The sequence below is a fragment of the Lepisosteus oculatus genome, chromosome 13 (genome assembly GCF_040954835.1).
Source record: "Lepisosteus oculatus isolate fLepOcu1 chromosome 13, fLepOcu1.hap2, whole genome shotgun sequence".
NCBI classification, from domain to species: domain Eukaryota; kingdom Metazoa; phylum Chordata; class Actinopteri; order Semionotiformes; family Lepisosteidae; genus Lepisosteus; species Lepisosteus oculatus.
In genome coordinates, this window is record NC_090708.1 from 1,964,241 (window position 1) to 1,981,707 (window position 17,467).

Sequence of the window (17,467 nt, forward strand, 5' to 3'; positions counted from 1 at the left end):
GCTCGACCACCTCGCACACGCCGCGCGACTCGGGATCGCGGGAACCGCACGGTCACACCAGCCCCCCGCCGCGAAAGCGCGTCAGAAAAAGAAGACGCGCACCAGGAGGGTAACTGTACCACTTTTCTTCAAAGGAGAGGCTTGACGGGACTGAACGCGGAAGCACGCCCGCCATCCTCCCCGCCTGCCAGGGTTCTGACAGCTCAGTGCCGGAGGGCGTGGCCTTTCCCCAGCCCTGGGGTGGTGTGGAGGGACAAACAGACCAGGGGTCCTGCCCTCTCAGACACACAGACACGCCAAGCAGGAAGAATGCTGGGAGGCAGGAGGTCTGACCTTCGCTCTGCTGTGCACCTGTATGACCAAGGGGCCCAACGCCTCAGGCTCGGTGCCGAAGTCCACTGCAGTTCGAAAAACAGAGAGGGGCTCTGGAGTAAAAATCCGCTCCTGTCACTTTGTAAGTAAGCCTGTATCTGAAAGCAGCCGAACTTGGAGCGCGCTGTCTTTGTTTCAGGGGATACAGCAAGCACAATTTGTGACTGACATTAAATGAAAGCGAGAGCCCTTGCTGGGCGAGGGTGGGGGAGTGCTCAGGGTGGGGGTGTGTGGAGGGGGAGATGGAGAGGTCGGCGTCGTGTGTTCCCTGTGAGCTGTGGAGCTGCTGCTCGACGGGCGTGACGCCGATTCCTCATGCCGTCGCCACAGACGTTACTAGGGTGAGAGGAGACGCCCAGACTGGACAGGGTCTCTCTCTGTGTCAGACTGGACAGGGTCTCTCTCTGTGTCTGGCTAGACAGGGTCTATCTCTGTGTCTGACTGGACAGGGTCTCTGTGTCAGACTGGACAGGGTCTCTCTCTGTGTCTGACTGGACAGGGTCTCTCGCTGTGTCAGACTGGACAGGGTCTCTCGCTGTGTCAGACTGGACAGGGTCTCTCGCTGTGTCTGACTGGACAGGGTCTCTCTCTGTGTCTGACTGGACAGGGTCTCTCGCTGTGTCAGACTGGACAGGGTCTCTCGCCGTGTCAGACTTGACAGGGTCTCTCTCTGTGTCAGACTGGAGAGGATCTCTCGCTGTGTCAGACTGCTGAAGGTCTCCCTACTGTCACCTTGCCTTGACGGTCTCCACATTGGGCAGAGTGGTGCCTCTGGGGCTCAGGATCTGCGCCTGTGGCTGGAAGGTTGCTGGTTCAAATCCCGTGGTCGGCAGAGGAATCCTACTCTGTTGGGCCCCTGAGCAAGGCCCTTAACCCCAACTGCTCCAGGGGCGCCATACAATGGCAGACCCTGCGCTCTGACCCCAAGCTTCTCTCTGTCTGTGTGTCTCATGGAGAGCAAGCTGGGGTATGTGAAAAGATGAATTCCTAATGCAAGAAATTGTATAGGGCCAATAAAGTGATCTCATCTCTCTCTCTTATGCCTGCTGGTCAAGCGCTGGTGTCTTGCTTTGCAAGCAAATATCCAGAGCAAATATTAGGGTGCTGATCAGGTACAGGTGAACACAGAGAGACCACAGGCAAGAGATGTGGATGCTGCACATTGGTGGTGGTGGAGGAGAGTCCCCATTACCTGTAAAGCGCTTTGAGTGGAGTGTCCAGAAAAGCGCTATATAAGCGTAAGCAATTATTATTATTATTATAGATGTCTGATTGAAGGGGTCCTCTTTAGCAATATGGCTGGGCCAGTAACTCAAGACCCGATGATATGAATAAAAGTTCAATTCCTATCCAGGTCTCAAGGCTGTGAAACACTGGCGTTCTGTGCAGATCTACCCTTCGATTCTGGCTGGTTCAGTTCTGAATGTCTGATCCCAGTTTGGGGGACACAATTAGGATACTGCTAATCAATAGCCTTGAGCTACTTTTCCTGCAAGTCTCCACATCCAAACTTCAGGGCTCTTATGTTCCATTCATTCCATGACTACACAGCTGACATACACCCTTGATTGATGGCTTAATTATTCCTTCTGTTCCTGTAGCAACACAAGAAGGTATTATGAGGAGACAAGCACGCCCTTTTTATCTACACTGTACTGTTACCTCACGGCATCAAGATCAGCTCTAAGCAATCTCAATGAATTACTCCACCCTTGGATCCGCAGTTGAGCTTGAATAAATCCATCAAGATCCTTCAAAAGTACATTGACCTGCTGCAATAGATATTTGAAGCGTATTATGCTGCCAAAAAAACGGTGCAGACATTCTCAGGATGTTAGTATCACTGGATCACTGGAGTTCACAACAACCTGTCACTCCCCTGATGCACAATGCTCATTTCACTCTGTTTCTGCAAGGAAAAGTAAACTCAGCATCCAGTCTTTCGGTTCTTTCCAGAATTTTGGCCTTCACGGACTTGTCTCTCAACGCGTGGTTCAGGTGTGCTCACCCCTAGCTTGACACACAGAGCCAAGGTGTCTGAGCCTGGTATCTTACAGGCTCGCTGTCTCCCACTGCAGGGAAGTCCTCAGCAAACTACCTCTGCTACAGGACATTTCTTTGCTTTGCTTGTTTCTCTTTCTCTAAACGAGGCAGGACTGAGGTCTTCCAGAACCAACTTTGACACAGAGACTGAAAGAGAAATGTACAGGGCAGGCTCTGTCTGCTAAGGTCAGGCGTCACTTTGCTCAATGCAGAATGTTGATGACTTAATGGCTGATGCAGCTTTGAAGGCTGGGAGGCTGGTAAAGAATGAGAACTGTACGCTGGAGACACTAATTATGCTGTGCACAGTGGTAACATCTAGCCGAGGAAGAGCAGCTGTCGGGTTCCCTGCATTGCTGGTGATACAATTGGCCACCTTCTTGCACTGTGGCAGTAAAGACTGCATACGGCCACACCACCTTGAGCACGCCTGATCTCGTCTGATCTTGGAAGCTCGGCAGGGCTGGGCTTGGTTAGTACTTGGATGGGAGACCGCCTGGGACCACCAGGTGGTGTGAGCTTTGGGGCGGTGCCGTGGATCTGTGGCTCAGGGTCTGCGCCTGTGGCTGGAAGGTTGCCGTTTTGTATCCCGAGGCCGGCAGAGAAATCCTACTCCGTTGGGCCCCTGAGCAAGGCCCTTCACCCCAAGTGCAACAGGGCCACCGTATAAACGTCTGACCCTGTGCTCTGACCCCCAACTTCTCTCCCTGTCTGTGCATCTCATGGAGAGCAAGCTGGGGTCTGCGAAAAGGCAAATTCCTAATGCAAGAAATTGTATAGGGATAATAAAGTGATCTTATCTTAAAGACTGGAGTTGGGATGGTGGGGAAAAAACAAGCCACGGGGAATCACAAAGCAGCCGTGTTCTGATCAGCCACAAAACTACAAGCGTTCACACTTTTCTATGTATCTTCTGTGACACTCACACACAGTCACACACACTGACACACACTCACACACACTCACACACACCCCTGCAGCAGCCCCTCCTGCGCGTGCAGCTTTCATTCTCTCATCCCTGGTGGTGCCCGGGTAGTGTCCTCCTGCCCCTCTCCGGGCACGCTGACCCGGAGAGGGACAGGTGCTGGATTCACCTCGGGGAAAGGTTTCCATCTCACTGGGCAGGAACATGATCCCCAGCCACGCTGCAGCAGCAGATTCATTTCCTAATCCAGTCGGTATGAACTGAGGAGGAAAAGCCTATTGGAATGTTTTTCCAAGGCTACGTGTATGTACAGCAGAACTGGACACCGAGCCTTCCTTCCCTGACTGCCTGTGCCTGGAAGGAGTTAACCTGTTCAGCGCACACAGTGATATTGAGGCGGTGCCCACACTGCTTAACATTCTTACACACTCTGCTGTAACAGGCAGCACAGCTGCACCACTGAGTCACACCTCGGGAAACCTCACTGTCTGCGTCGCCCTGTCGCGCCCTGTGGCTCCAGTAAATGGTTTGCTTGTAATGGTGCAGAACCAGTATCCAGTCTGCAGAACCATACCTTATGGATGCTGCACTTCAGCTTCATAAAGAATTGGAAGATTCTGTCCTTCCCAACAGAGGAGGATGATGGCAAAAGAACAAAACGGCTTACCCTCTGTGAGCTCAGCGTCGTGGGAGGCTTCTCCTCTGCAAAGAGCAAAATAGCACCAAGTCCGTGTAATCCCCGAGCCCTCGCCTGTCATCTCTGTCTGCCGCGGCCAGGCTGTCTGCACACCTGGCTCGCTGCTCGTGTGAGCAGCTTTACTGAGCTCTGAGGCGCAGACTCTCAGATGCACTCTAGCTCCATCTAGGCTCCCGAAGCAAGAACACCAGACAGCTCTGAGCTCGCTCCCAGGCTGGGTTGGCAGTGCGCGTGACTGGGTTACTCTTGGTCTTGAGCAAAAAGAACATCTGAGGCCAAGGACTGCGTGGATCACAATTGTTTAGCCCCTGTTTGACAGGAAATATACTTTTCCCTTTTTACTGTTTTTTTTTGTCCCACGTGACATGTATTCATGCCCATTTATAAAACTGAGCATGTTACTGACGTCCTCTGAAATGCTGTGCTCAACAGTATCCCAGCCGTGCCCCACCTGAGGAATCAAGCTACTGTACAACCTCTGTTATTACACCTTTAACACATTGTGCCAGCAATGATTATCGTGCAAGTCTGATGGCAGCCATAGTGACATGTAATGATTACATACAGAAAACGCCAACTGCATGGCATCGTGCTGGTGTCCCGCTGTGGGGGGAGCCAGCGCGCGGATGTGGGGCTTGAGTTTTGTCTCAAGTTGCCGTGTGCCAGTTTGTCAGAATAAGCCAAGCAAGCCGCTCGTCGTGTGCGCGGAGAATCTGAGCGCAGCGTGTCCTCGGCTCCCCTGCTGCTCGGAAAGAGGCTTTCTTTCAAGAAGGTCGCTGGACGGAGCTCTGAAAGCTGTAGCTGCTCATGAATAGTTGATAGGCCTTTCCAACAGAAACATCTGTCACTCCTTCATCAGCAGCCACTTCCTCCCAGCGACACTCAAGCGCTTTGATGGCCACGGCTGTCTCTGGGAGCCAGGCTTGTCGCAGCCGTCTCCTGAGCTTGCTGGGCCAAGAGCTCAGTACGGGAAGACCGGTCTCCAAGCTCATTTGGATAGACGGTGGTCCAGTGACTCGGGAGTAGAGCTGGGCCGGTGCGTCTGCGGTCTTTCGTGCGACTCGGCTCAGCCCAGTCAGCTCAGTGTGGCTTCCCCACAGGTCTTCCGCGGTTCGGCCACATGAAGCTGACCTGCTGCGCGTTGGGGCTGCAGGTGCTGGGTGTCTTCTGCACTTCTCCCAGGTGGGGGCAGCGCCTCACAGGTGCGTGATGTAGGCAAGCACCTTGGGATCCTTTGGAAAGACAGCGCTGTGTAAATGCAAGGGATTATTATCTGAAAACGCTGTTAACACTGGGCCCACACTCGTCTAAGGTGCCTGGATAACGAACCCTCAGTTCTGATTTTAATAACGTGCGTATCAAACGGGATTTTCTGTCAATTGTTTCAGGCTGACCTTGGGCATCCAGTTCAACCAGTAACCAGGCAACACGGCTGCCATTCTGGAGCTACCTGACAGGACAGCTGTCATCCAGGGGGGTTTGTTCCAAGAAAGGGAGTGGGTGCCTGCCATGACAGTTCCACAGTCTTATAAATGGGTCACGAACTGCTCGTCTGCAGCACAGAGTGGTAGTTAGGACTCTGGAGCTGTTACGGGACGTCCTGGGTACCGGATCTAACTCTGGGCGCTGCTGTCATACCCTGGAGCAAAGAGCTTCTCCCGGCATGCCTCAGTAAGATGCCCGGCTGTCGGTTTAGAAAAGAAAGGGTGCATCACCCAAGCAAATCAATAGGAACACAGTTTGCCAGCCTCTCTGGTCTCACCAGATGATTCGCGGCCGCCTGACTCCCTCAGCAGGCACAAGGACGATGTTGGAATGAGAAGCTAAAAGGAAAAGCGAACCCCTGGGTTTTGGGAAGCCTCCAGTTACCGGTGACCCTGTGTTAATGTCACTGGGTCACGAGGAGCTGCAGCCAGCAGCATTACTTTCTCTCCTTGATTGCCAGCCCAAGGACGGCATGATTAATTTATGACATGACATCAGAGGCCGCTGTGCACCGACTGGGAGGGGAAGGAGAGGACATCTTTTCAGGTCAGACTGGGGAGCCGGGCTCAGTGCTGCTTCAGTACGTCTTTACTGGCAGAGTCTTTGACTGCACGTGCCTGTGCTGCAGACAGTGCGCTTGACCAGTCTTGTCTCCAAGCTGTCGAGTGACCCCTCTGTAGCGCTTGAGAGGTTTCAAGGAGGCCAGGTTTGCTTCTGTTGTGTCCAGAAGGGGCCTATGCCTGAGAGGTGCACCTGTGGTCTCTAGAAACCTCCGTGGATTAAGTAGAGAGGGTAAAGACGAGCCTTGTTAAAAACACACGCAGTAACGTTTGCAGTTCTTGAACCTGAACAACGCTTCAATCATTTTTTAAAATGTTAAAATAGCCTTTTAAAACCGAAGCATTAAAGCTTATGCCCTTACTGCGGTGAATCTAAACCTGTGCCTAAACCTGTGCTGCTTGTGCGTGTACTGTAAATGTCATAGACAAACAGAAAGAATGGCCTCGTAATAAGCAATATCGGTGTCTTCAGAATAATTGGCACAAGAACACAAATAGATTCGGCAGGTTTGCTGTACATTATACGTGTCTCAAAGCTTTGGAGAACATACGTCACCGGCCGCCTGATATCTGGAGTAACAGTCTCTCTCCGGTGCTGGTGACGATGTGGGCTCCAGCAGCTGCTCCTGGGCCGGGCTCTCAGCAGGCGAGCTGTCGGACAATCCAGCGAGGATCACAAGGAGCTGTGTCCGTGGGGAAGTCTGGGGGGAAGAGTCTCCAGGAGCCGGGAGCTGGCAGGAAGTCACTGCGGACAAACAACAGCACCAAGATGTCACAAAGACAAAACCCACAGAAACGCTTTAGACACAAATGAGCAATGCGTGCGTGTTCTTTAAAAATAGAAGCAAAAACAGAAAATGCAGAAATTTCTTTTCCATCCATTCAAGAGTCCAGGAGTCTTTGCGTTCCCCTTTGTTTCTAACAACCTGTCCAGGTAATTGTGCAGTACCTAAATTAGAGCAGTTTAGAAAAGGTCAAGTGTACCATAATTCCTTTCTGAACTATGGTCAGTTTCACATTTTGCCGTTTTGCATACATATAGACTGGACCCCGAAGGATTAAAAAGCACTTCCCCAAACTTAGCTCAAGTTCATTTTTATTTTCACGCGATGCTTGCAGTAAAAACCTTGTGGTGCAACTGTCTGCCCTGCGCACGAGCACCCGTGTCAGGCCCTGCGCGATTCACAAGGTTTGCACAAGTCCATGCGTGCTCTGTTTCACGTACTCTTCCTGCAGCAGCCGCCAGGGCGGCCTGTGATGACGCGTATCGCGTTTCCGCACGCGGCCCCCCCGGGTGCCATCTGAACAGGCCGCCGGCACTCCTGATGAGACTAGTTCAAGATCCGTCTGGGGAAAAGCCTGTGCTGTCCCTGTTTGCTTGGCCCTCCTGCCTGTCGTGATCAAGTCCAGATGGGAGGAAATGGCCCAGCTAATTATTATCGTACTGAGTTGGGTTCGCTCTTGGATAGAAAAGCAATCAGTTCCAGGAGGCTCTGTCACATGACTCCTGATTCTGGGGGTGGTGGGGGGGTACTCTTCCGGGATCTCATTCTGGCTGGATCCTCCGGAGCAGGTTTCCCAGGAGCCGGCCTGTGACATGAGCCCCAGATCCCAATCCCGGGTCCAGACAGCAGGGTTGGGAAAACCACCACAGGTCAAAGTTCAATGTTTCTGGCAAAGTTGAGAAATACCCCCATTTTAAACTCTTGCCAATATCCACATCAAGCGCTTCAGCAAAATCAGCGATCAGTTGTGCGCTCTCCACTAATATCAAGAAATAATTATCCTTCTGTTCGGCCTAATATATATGTGTGAATATTTTACTGGGTAAGAAACAAGTAAAGGAGAAGGCTCCACAGCCGAAACGTCGTGTTTTTCTTCTCTTTTCAACAGGGAATAAACCTTTACTTGTTCCTTTGCCGCCTGCGCACACTGACGCAGCTTCCTGCTGGACCTGCTTTTACTGGGTCAGCCAAATTCCTATTTACATGCACGACCTGGAGACTGGTTTCTGCTGCAGGGCCTTCACGGGGTCGATCGGAGCTCCAGGTGCAACGGCAGAGTCCCGCCAGAGTGTGCGTCTGGACTGGAGCCCGAGCCCCTGCTCCACGCTGCGGCCCTCAAGCTGATGAACCCCTGCCAGCAGCACAGACACTAAATCCGAATCCCTTTCGCTCACGGGGTTTGTAGCTGGGCTTGAAGAATGTCTCTCTGACTCAGTATGGTGGCACCTGGTTTTCGTTAACAAAGCCCCACTGCTACTGTGATCTAGCTGCCTATTTTAAGGTGCCCGCTCAATTACCATTAACGTTTGGTAATTGTGCCGAACCCTCTTCTGAATTTCTTTAGCAAGGGAAGGTGTAGACTCAGCGCCAGTGCGCAGCAGGAGGGGTGATTCAGTTTAAAGCTGCTCCTGACCTGCTGCACAGTCATCCTGGATTACAAACCTGACCTGCATTAAACCGTCCTCCATTTGCTCTTCAGAGAACAGCAATCCCCCGCCTGATTTTCCACACAGTATTACAGTGTTCCCTGCTGGTTATGAAGTATGTGGTAAATACTTACACAGCTCCATACTAAAACAGTGGTACCTCCTACACTCCACAAAAAAAAACTAAATATTATGACTGGAGTCCTTCAGAACAGTTTGCTCCTGTGCTCCCGACACACAAAGCTGATGCCCCAGATTTTGCATTTTGAGATTGGTGTTGTGTTAGAGTTGCATTATGTCTGACAAGGCTGTTTGTTTCAACATTGTTAAAATTTTTTCAACAATCTATACTGTATATGTGTGTGTGTTTATAATTGTGTGTGCATTGAACCATTGCACCATTAGTGTCATTTCCACATTTCCTTCACTTTACATGGAAATCTCTCACACAGAACCGGCCTCTGATACTTTGGGAAAGACTGAAAGAACAAGAACAGATTCCCAAACTCAGAAGCTTAGTCTGTGGTTTGAAGACGATACCAGCGTTGACTACTCCAGCACAGCCAGCCCCTCACCAGTAATCACAGGCCCTGGCCGTGCAGGTGTGCTGGGCCGCTGCGTCGCTCCCAGAGCAGCGTGGGGAGATGGGGAGGGACGGGGAGGAGGTCATCCGTCCCCCGACAGTGCAGCGCGTCCATGACCCTCTCCGGGCCACAGCACCTGACACACAGCCACGCCCTCTCCGCAGCTCCGAGCGGGGAATCGCAGCAACAGAAAATCTCCGCACCGCTCCCCTGCCACGCGAGCACCAGCTGCTGGCTAAACATCTAACCCGGGAAAAAAGGTGAATACCGGGTCTCTCCTCCATACACTTGCTACTCTTCCCCCCGCAGCCCGTGAATTCTGGCGCTGCTAGGCCAGTTAAGGAGCAGCGGATTGCTTCTGCCAGCAGATGTTACTCTTACCCAGGCTAAGGTTCCTGTTTTCTATCCTAAAAACACTGACATCTTATTTCCAACGTGTAAAACATGCAGCTAAAACAAAACACAGCGACTGTGCCAGAACTGCATGGTGCTACGTTCTGATATGGACTTGAATCTTCCCGTTTTATTTTTTTTTGGGGGGGTGGTTGTTGTTGTTTATTCCAGATTTAGAAGCATTTTGAAAAATCCCCCCTTCCCACATTGTGCGCGGTGCAGACAAGCCCGGCGGAAGACAACCACGGCAGCTCGCGCTCCTGTCGGCGTGACAGAACCACGGCTCTCCCTCGGCTCTCCCTGCGAGTGCTGTGCTTGGATCAGCATTGCCGCTCCCTGAATGTATATGAAGAAACCTCGAACAGCTTGTCTTTCAGGAACCTGGCAACCGGCATCTTCTGAGTTTTCCTGGAAAAACCTAATTAATCTCTGGTGATCTGAATACAAGCAACATCAACATGCAGCGTAATAGAGGGAGAGGGGGGGCTGGGTGTCTGTGTTTCGCAGATGACACTTCTTCTTTCAAGAGAATAATACCAGCTTTGCGCCTCGCAGCAATAAACAGAGCAATGCGCTGGAGCAGAGAGCCTGAAGCTGATCATCTACACAGACAAACAGCAGAGGGGATCCCAGCTCCATCTGACATGTCGGCTGAAACGGTTCTGCTTCCAGAATGGGGGCAGCAGAGGTGGAAGTGGGGTGTTTAGGAACAGAGACAATGACTGGCAGACACTGCTCCATGTGTGTGGTTCTCCTGTTGTTATGTTTTTCTGGGGGGGGGGACAAGGGTTCATTCTTGGTCCAGACTGATCGTTTAAGAGCTCCTCTTACGCGAAGTGTTCTCCTAGAAGCTTTCCCATCCCGGCGTCCCACCCGCGCCAAGAGCAGCAGCTCCGACACGGCGACCCGGCCGGACTCATTGCGCTCCGGTCAGACCCGAGACTGACAAAGGCAGCCGCCGCAGGAAGAGGGTTTTGTTTTTCAATTGACACTGGTGAAGACTCCTCAGAAAAGACTCGGCACGTCACAGGTGCCTGGTTTCTACAGATGACACCACGGCAGACGGGAGCTGTCAGCTGCGGACCGAAGGGCCCACAGGCAGCGGCGGAAGAGCTCGGCTGCCTGACACACGCCTGTGGAATGCGCTCGGTGGTGGAACAGTGGCAGGCGTGCGCACGTGGGTTTCAGCCAGGTGTCCTGGCAGGCTCCCGCGGCCGGTGCAGCAGCAGCAGAGCCTTGCAGTTCGCAATCCGCACTTTCTTCTCCTCTCCCCACCTTGAAACTCTCTCCGGTTATCCGCTGAGATTTCGGCGCGCAAGGGGCCGGAGAGGAACAGGGCTGCCCCGTCTGCCCACCGCGACAGACGCGCGCCACGGATTGGGGCGCCCGCAGCCTCGCACAAACCAGCCATTACGATTCATCCTGAACACCAAATGTGGAAAACGGAACAAGGGTTAAATCACACAGGAGCACCAGCATGGGAAACTGAGCACTGAATTCGGCATCCGAGTGATCTCTGGGATCGACAGCCCAAAGCTTAGACTGTCTGTTCCCCAGAGGCCCTGACCGCAGTTTAACATGGATATCTCAGGGCATCTTATCTCTTTTTTCCCCAAACGCTAAAAATGTTTTTGTCTTCTTCCATTTTATTCAAATGTAGCGCGCCGTTATTGAGCAGCACAGCGCGACCGACCACGCGGTGCTTCTGTGTGGAGAAACCTACCAACCTGGTTGCCATCCCAAGACAGATCAGTGCTGCTCTGTCCTCATCGCGGGTGAAATGAAGGCTAACGAGGTGGACTCCTGAGAGCCAGTCACCTGCTCGTGAGTCTGGCGCTTGGGGAGAGGAGGAGGGGTACTGAGCACCTTGATCGTTCCTCCTGTGTTCTTCATTCCGGCCTGAAGGGATCCCAGCCTCGGAGTTCACTACCTGGACGATCTCAGAGCCCTCGGCGACTGGTCCCCACGCGTAGATTGCATTGCAGCTGCTGCGTTCTGTCTTACCGCGTTGGGAAAGCAGAAGACCCCCCCCTCCGGCGAGAAACTGTATTTTTAACACGGCTGTAAAAAAAAAACACCTTCCTTGTATGCGCGGTTATACCATGCGCCGCTGTGTTTTGAAAGCCATCGCTACCTGACAGGAAAGATCCATCATCCCCACCGTAGCACGGAGCACACGAATATCCTCAGCGGTGGAGGGCAAACATCTGGCGTCTAAAACCCGTGCCACGGAAACAAAGCCACCGCTGTTGGAAACAGAACTAGCCACTGTGCAGCAGTGTTTCGCGTGGAGCCCGCGCAGGAAGTGGGGATGACGGCGCTCACCGTACAAACCACGAGGAAGTCCGGCCTGCCCTTCCCACGCGCTCGTTTACCGTCGCAAACATTCCACTGCTCTCCGCGTGTCTTCTCCCCATCAGTGTCCTCTCGCAGAAAACTACATCGCACTCCCAACTGCACCTCCAGTATATTGCCCTTGTCTGCTAGAGTGCGGACTCGGTGCTATCTGTCCTGGGCGCGGCGGCGGTGTTGACTGTTTCCATCCGTATCAAAATGATTGAGCGCTCACGGCTGGTGAGCTCGTCTTCTGTCCTCAACGGGGGTAACGAATCACATAGACGGGACTGCGTGCTTGGTTCAGACTTACCTCCCTGCACACAGTTTTTAAAAATAAAATTAAAAAATAAGGCGGTTCAGCCGTGTATAAATCTGCCATCCATTGTATTTAATGCTGTGTGCAAGGGGGTAAGGCTCGTGAAAATGGTTTTGCAAAGGCAGTGGTCATCTTTCTTTCTTGATTGTTGCATATAAATCATCTACGATACTGTAAGGAAACCGGAAGCCCCGCCTTCGCGCGCACTGCCGGAAGGCTCGAACCCGTGCGCGAGCCCACGAGCCCCCGAGTGCGAGGAGCGGGGAAAAGCGAAGCGCGTGGGGCCCGCGGTGCGCCGAACGAGCCACTCCAGATCGATAGACCCGGACCGAGGAAAAACACACGCTGGTCGAGTCAGCGCGTGGAACGGATGGAAACAGCTGCATCCGCGGAAAGATCCCCCCGCACGCGCGATCGGGAGCCCCTGTATTCCTGCGGTACCCCCGATATCCCAGCGGTGCACAACGCCTAGGTCGGAATACTGTGCCGCTCTCCAGCTCGTTTGCCGAACTGGTGGTCGTGCTGGTTGGTCTGAGCCGATAGTCTCCCAGGGCTTGATCCAGACTCCTGGAGTCCGCTCTGACAGCTGGGTCTGGCTCCACTCCTCTCCCGTTTTCTTTCCTCCAGTCACGCTCTCCGGTCCTAGTCTAATTATTTAATCAGCTGCAGGGTTGTCATATTTCTAACCAGGCCCTGAGGTGATTTCAAGGTAACAGACTGCCGAAGCTGCAGAAGAGCTCAAGTCAAACCCTACACACGGCTAATTTAGAAACGAACTGGGTTGTTTAATTGTCTGCTGAGGTGGAAACAAAGACCAGGAGGCAGGAGGGTCTCCGGCACCTCTGTCTGTGGCCCCTGCTTTAGAGTCCAGACCAGAGAACACCTTCACTCCCCTTTACTACAAAGACTGGCCCAGTGACTGCTGGCTTCCCTGCTCTTGTATAAGAAAAACCCACAGCAGGGGAGTCCCATTCCGTTCTGCAATAAAAATATCAGAGCTTGTGCGTGCTGGTCGCGACGCGTGTGTCTGTGTGTGTATAGATATGCGTGTGTTTTTTTTTTTTCTGCAGGTTGAGTGTAAGTGACGCCTTTACCACTTCCTGTGTGGAGCCGCGCGCCCTGTTGACACGCGCACCTGTTGAGCGAGCGGCGAAGAGCTCAGTCTCGCGGGCATTCCCCCCCCCCCCCCCCACCCCCTCGGGGACGCGCGTCCGCTGGTGCGCCTGCGCAGACCGTGATCGCAAAACGGGCAGCCTCCCTCGCCCAGTGCCCAGTACTGCAACGCCTGCAGCACGTCTGTGACAATGAACAAGTTCTCTTGAAAGGGTCATATAAAGGCTGTTGATGGAATACACCTCGGGAGAAAAAAAAAAGACTAAAATGTAAAATAAAAATAATAAAGGATGTGTGTATTATTCATTTTGAAATTGTTCAAGTGTTCTTCCCGCACTGAGCACTACAGTAAGCAACCGCCGCTTTCCCAAGGCAGTGCTCCCTCGCTGAAAGCTGCAACTGTTCAAATCCACCACCAGGGGGCGGTAGTCGTTTGTTAAGCTGTAGTGCAGACGGAGACTGGGATTCACCTATTTTGAATTCTTACATTTACATTTCCACTAAGTTGAAATGCACTCGCCTGCAGGCGAGGTTTTTATACGAGAAGGTCGCGGGGAGGATGGAACAAGCACCCAGTCCCTCAGCTCCTTTCAAGACACAGCTGGGCCCATCCAACTTCGGACCGCTGTCCAATGCAGGGATGCTGGGGAGCCAGAGCCTATCCCCACACGCAACAGGTGCAATGTGGGGTACATCCTGGAGGGGGGCGCCAGTCCATCACAGGGCAGACACTCACACCAGGGATAATTTTCCCAGAAGGAGCGGTGGCTCTGTGGATCAGGATCTGCGCCTGTGGCTGGAAGGTTGCCAGTTCAAATCCTGTGGCTGAGAGAGGAATCCCACTCTGCAGGGCCCCTTAACCCCACCTGCTCCAGGGGTGCTGTATAAATGGCTGACCCTGCGCTCTGACCCCCAGCTTCTCTCCCTGTCTGTGTGTCTCATGGAGACCAAGTTGGGGTCTGTGAAAAAACAAACTCCTAATGCAAGTGACGATCTTATTTAAAAAAAAAGTCTTTAGTCTGTGGGAGGAAACTGGAACACAGAGAGAACATGCAAACTCCACACAGACAATACCCTCAGTTATGTATGATTTTATTTTGAAAACACTAGTTTGCTAGATCCGAAATATTAGCCAAGGTCAAAAGTGTTTCTAGTGACTTTCAGAGTGCTGGATCAGAAGATACTCCACATGAGAGGAGTGACACTTGAAATAGGCCAGGAGCTGAATAGGAATATGACCAGGAGCTTAACAGGAATATGGTAGAATCCTACCAATATCCAGGAATAGTGTAAATATCTTATGTAAATATCAATGTCTTAGAAGAGTGCTGTGTTCTGGAGTCTGGGCCTCAGGGTTGTGGGTTCAAATCCCTGACAGAACACTGCTGAGGCAGGTCTTGCCAGTAAGACCTTGCTGTACAAATGAGCAAGAAGCTTCCTTGTTCTGAAGGAGAGTTTATTCTCAATCGACGCATAAAGTTAAATAAAGGCTCTTAAAATCGGTTTTGACACCTTTAAGAAGCAACTGCTTCTTCCAGCCTTCAGAAGCTGTGAACTGTTGTTGATTTGTGCGACGCGATAACCCACACATTTTCAAGTGCTTTATTTTCAACTATTAAAAAATAGAAAGCTTATTAGCCAGCATGGTATTGGCTTACCTTTTCAATTGCTTCAGAGTTATAACCTGTTTGCTTAATTTGTTTCTCTTAATAAAAACCTCACCTGACTGAACTCTGTGAAAGCACTGACGTTCGGTATTGAACCGTAATTCATCGGCGGTTAATCTGGTAGTTGTATTTTTAATACTGCTCATCCTTAACAGGATGTCATGCCCACGCTGGGCACTCATTGTATACAAAGATGTAAGCATCAAAGCCTTTATTCTCCTTAAGAAAACAGGGTGTGCTATTGAAGACATATCAGGACCAGTCTGACAAGTCAGTTAAAAAGCAACACATTGTTTCACATGGTAATTACCGAAGACATTCTTAGCTTTCTCCTGATTCTCCTCACCAGGGAATAGAGGGACATGTGCAGGTTTTGAACGGGCTGGCCAGTACGGACAGGTTCATGATTTGCTGTGAATAATAAAAAATAATAATGGATTGAATTCCTATAACACATTTCAGTGCAGTGAATCAAGGAACTTAAAGTGTATTTATGAAAAGGAAAAGGGAAATTAGTTTATAGTAGTAGATGCTGATAGGCTATCTGGTAGAGGAGGGATTTAGGACCTTTTAAAGGCCTCAGTTGAAACTGCTTGACTGAAATGACCAGGGAGGCTGTTCCAAATGCAAGGGGCACAGGTAGAGAAAGCACTGTCACCCAGGGCACGTAGTTCTGTGTCCAGCTTGTCTGAAAGATCTGGAAAAGGATGAGCTTTGTTGTCGCAGGCAGTAGCTCTGTGTGGCTGAACGCTTCCTGCGTGTGTTTTTCTGCTTTGCCCAGGTTAGACCTGCGGTAGATCTCATAGACAAAAGTCGAATGACTTGACAATAAACAAAAGGAAGAGTGCCAAAGCACAAAACTGCAACAGTGATTTTTTTTTTGTGCAGTGTCTTCAGCACATGCTGCGTGAGTCATACGTTACATATCTGATTTATGTACTTATCAACTGGGTGATCCAACAAAATTGCATTCTGGACTGACTGCCTTTAATCCGCAGACAACTTCTATTAAAGTGCATTAAAGTTTGATGAGGGGAAGAGAGGTCTTATTGAACAGTTAGCATTAGCAGATATCTGAGTTAATAATCTGTGTACTGGTATTAATGATGCGATGCTCTCTGATAGATTTTCTTGGTATTTGAGCTCTGTGGCTTAAACATTAATCAGTGAGCAGGAGACTGTCAAGACTCAGTAGTCTAAGAGAATTTAGTCTTACCATTTGTAAGAAACTAAACCAGCTGCTTCTTGAAAGAAGCCAGGGTATCGGCTTCAACCACACGGCTGGGCAGCCTGTTCCACACTCCCACAACCCTTTAGAAGACGTCATCCTTGTCATACACGTATATATAACTTTATTTCATACAGCATCTTTAAGAGCAATAATTGCCAACAGAGTCCAGTATTACTACCGTGCTGCCCAGGCAGGGGGATGAGGTCACCGTGGCATCCTTCAGTCCGAGGAACAGTGAGGACAGATTAGAAAGAGTCCTGCCTGTGGATTGACCTCTGGAATTGCAGGGGTTTGCGTGGAAACAGGAAGAGCTGCAGCAAAAAATAATAATAACAGTCATAATAATAACAGAACTTTATTCTACGGAATTTAGGTAGATGGGTTTCTGGTTCTCCGTTTTCTACACGTTCCTCTCCCTCTTCGCTGGGCTGATGACTGAAGGCCTGGCAATGAAAAGGCGATGGCTAGAAACGTTGAAAGCATCACTTTACCTGTGCGACTGCGGTGACTGTGCTGGAAAACAACATGCACACTGCAGATCACAGAGCGGACAGACAAGGACCAGCAGAAGCAGGGATACAGTGTTCTTTGGGACACAATTATAAACCACACAGTGCTGGAGGTTTCCTGCAGTCTATAAAGTTGTCCAAAGAGAGGGCTACAACCAGCCAACCCTTTGGGTATTTAGCAGCTAATGATCCAGAGGTCTCAACCCCCTTCAACCACATGGCTGGGTAACTTGTTCCAGGCTCCCACAACCCTTTGTGTGAGGACGTTTTCAAAGCCCCTCTCCAGCGCTGTCTCTCCGTGTGTAGGTTCTGACCCGGCCCGTTGGGGCGGCTCCGTCAGAGCCCCTGAAGATTCGGATCACTCGAATCAGGTCGCTGAAAAACACCGGGAGTCGACTCCCTGGTTTGTTTCAGGAAACTGCTGGATGCGCTCCTCGGATCACAACTACTGGCCCCCAAAACAGGTGGGAAGGGCAGGATGTGTTTGTTCGTCCCTGTTCCAGGTCTCATCAGCATCCTTTTCGAAGCGCTTCCTCCTTGTGAGGCTCGTAGCAGTAACAGGCTTGGAGCAGAGCAGACCAGGGGCCTCATGACGCATAACTAGGTCGAGTAGAGACCCACGGGCTTTTGTGGAAGACAAAACCCGAAGTGACCACCGCCAGCACAGCTCGGACAGCACTAACACACCAGGGTGCCTTCAGTAAAACACTGAAACTGGCCCCCGAGAATCTGTCCTAAACACTGTGCTCACAGGACACTCCGACTGCCCCCGGCAGGTCGGCCCTGCGCAGAGGCCGGTAGCAT

At 51.4% G+C, this 17,467-nt stretch overlaps 1 protein-coding gene, 1 long non-coding RNA gene and 1 pseudogene across 2 annotated transcripts in view; 1 reads left to right on the top strand and 2 right to left on the bottom strand.

Moving 5' to 3' along the window:
* Nucleotides 1–17,467, bottom strand: part of cp (ceruloplasmin) — a 430,985-nt gene that overhangs the window by 44,099 nt on the left and 369,419 nt on the right. The window lies entirely within an intron of this gene.
* Nucleotides 2,818–2,936, top strand: LOC138242288 (5S ribosomal RNA; annotated as a pseudogene).
* On the bottom strand, nt 4,572–11,887 carry LOC138242209 (uncharacterized). The gene is made up of 3 exons (XR_011191468.1): nt 11,816–11,887; nt 6,634–6,827; nt 4,572–5,269 (listed from the first exon to the last, which is right to left on the bottom strand). It is a non-coding gene; the product is annotated as an uncharacterized lncRNA (long non-coding RNA).